The sequence below is a fragment of the Coccinella septempunctata genome, chromosome 3 (genome assembly GCF_907165205.1).
Source record: "Coccinella septempunctata chromosome 3, icCocSept1.1, whole genome shotgun sequence".
NCBI classification, from domain to species: Eukaryota; Metazoa; Arthropoda; class Insecta; order Coleoptera; family Coccinellidae; genus Coccinella; species Coccinella septempunctata.
Window position 1 is genome coordinate 20,298,133 of NC_058191.1, and position 2,735 is coordinate 20,300,867.

Here is a 2,735-nt window from a genome sequence, read left to right on the forward strand (position 1 = left end):
CTTTACCTTCTCATTGTAGCGCCGAATACGAAGCCCTAACACTTTTATTTTTTGTTTCATAGTGTCACACCTAAGCGAGATCTTTTCCCCGAACATGGGATCCCGTCGTTTAATACGGAATTCAGAGGCCACCTTTCGGACCGCTTTGACCACTCTAGTTGACGGTGCGGGGTTGCTCAGGTAAGTATGGATAATACCAATTTTTTTCCTTAACCTTGTTATCTCCCCTTGCAGCCGGGCTTTCCAAGGGGGGATTGAGGACTCCATCGTATGATGATGGGCATTACGTTGTTGGAGCTTTTGTCCATTCATCTCGCATATAGTGGCGGCTCCGGCATATACTACGCTTACCACCTGCTCCAATGTTTTCACATTATTCAGATGTTTCGGGAGAGTTGTGTTCAGCGATTGAAGACTTTCAAGGACCGCTTTCGAGTAATCGAGCTTAGGTATTCTTGGTCTACATTCTGGCGTCATTCCCGAGTAGCTCATCAGATTACGTAGAAACGCTCTCTCCACCTCATCATTCTGCCCCCTGTTCTCAAAAAGACCACTCCTTCTCACCCGTACCGACGACCTACGAGCCTCGACTGGCTGTTCAACAGTGAGCTGAATAGTCGGAAAGCAAGTATTCTCGATTCTATCAAGTTCGGCCTGAGACAGCTTCTGGTTAGCAAGAATCCATCTCACACGATTGGAGAGCAGCTGGACGTTGGCTGGTCTGGTCGGGTACATATCCCTCCAAGTTTCCAGTAGAAGCTGTCTATATGTCCTGTCAGACTGTGCAGCAAGATACTGAGCAATATAATGTGCGCGCATTAATAAATAATTCTCATCTAAAGTCCATCGCGTTCGCCTATCCCGCTGTGGCCCAATAGCGGAGCGAGCTCGTGGCTCGCTCAAACTAATTGAGCTATCCCTTCGCTGGGTTGCAGGAATTGGCCCTGCGGTTCCTTCTCGGAGGGGTGCGCCGCTCGCTCCACACAAACCTCCTACAGGCCAATCATCCTGACGGTTCCGAAGAGAGCCGACCTGAGACTCCCTACCGCCCTGGTGTCTACTTCTCGTTTTTTTTTTTTTTTTTTTTTTTTTTTTTTGATGTAGCAGGGGGAAAATCTGCAAGACAGACGAACCCCCCTCATCTCCTGAGGGGGAACAGTGTGGGGTTTCTCACTCTCCTGAGCTCGAGACCCACTAAAAACCCTACTGCTTCTTGAATTTTGGTTCCGGGCATTTGCCTATAAACCGTTCATCTCTTGATCGGTTTTCTTCTCGCACACTATCGTGCTGGGATTTATGTGTTTATCCTCTATTGGATTAACACTTTATTGAATTTTTCAATAAGTTTCTGTTGTTATTTTAATCTCTTTTTAATTGATCTCTTGGTCTCCTTCGGTAAATTCGCATTCTCCTTTTGTCTTCCTCTGGGTCGTAGTCCACTAGTCTCCTGAGTTCTTGATTCGGATGGTTTTTCGCTGTTTCGAATAATTTCTCTGCTTTTCTGTTCATGAATTCCGTTATGGTTTCCCATTTCAGGTCCTTATAAATCTGTCTATTCCTGACAAACCAAGGTGCATCTATTGCACATCGTAGCAGCTTGTTTTCAGTGGCCTGAATTTTTTTGATATGGCTCTTTGCCGCGAAACCCCAGGCAACTGATCCATAAGTCAGTTGAGGCCTAGCAACGGCTTTGATTATCTTCAATTTTGTCTCTTTCGACATGTGGCTTCTTCTTCCTATCAGAGGATAGAGTCTATTCATCGCTGCTTTCGTTTTGTCGATTGCTTGTTTGATATGACTTTTCCAAGTAAGTCCTTTGTCAAGCGTTATTCCTAAATATTTGGCTTCATTTTTCCAGTCGATTTCTTCGCCGTCAACATCCAGTTTCGTTGTGGGTCGCAGTCTTCTCTTCTGTAGTAATATTGCTTGGCTCTTTTGTCCATTGAGCTTGATTTTCCACTTTATGCACCAGTCATTTGTTTCGTCAATCGACTCTTGTAGAACTCGTTCTATTATTTCAGGGTTTCGGTGTCGAGTTGCTATGCCTGTGTCGTCAGCATATAACGTTAGCATGGTTCTTGGATTTTTCGGAATATCGTGGATGTATATGTTGTACAGAAGTGGCCCAAGTACTGATCCTTGGGGTACTCCAGCCTCTATATCTCTTGTTGAGGAGCATTCTCCTCCCACTTTCACGTAAAATCTTCTATTTTTGAGATAATTCCGTATCAACTTGCATATTTTGATCGAATATCCAGCACATCTCATCTTATATATTAATCCTTCATGCCATACTCTGTCGAATGCTCTGGCGACGTCTAGTAAAACAAGACCTGTAGCTTGTTTATTTTGGAATCCCTCTGTTATGTACTCTGTGAGCCTCAATAATTGTTGTTCTGTTGAATGCTCTCTTCTGAATCCGAACTGTTCTGGTGGAATTAGTTCCAGATTTTCGGTTTCCTCATTTAGCCTCGTGGCGATAATTCTTTCTACTACTTTTCCTAAAGCCGACAGTAGACTTATCGGTCTGTAGTTTTGTGGAAACTTCTTCTCTTTGAATGGTTTATTGAATACTATGACTTCTGCTGTTTTCCATTTTTCTGGGTAGTGTTCTGTCCTCATAATTCCATTCGCGATATTAGTTAGAGCGGCTATACCTTTTCTAGGTAATTTCTTCAACATAACATTCGTTATTTTATCGCTTCCGGGAGCTTTCCTCTTTTTCAAACTTCTAA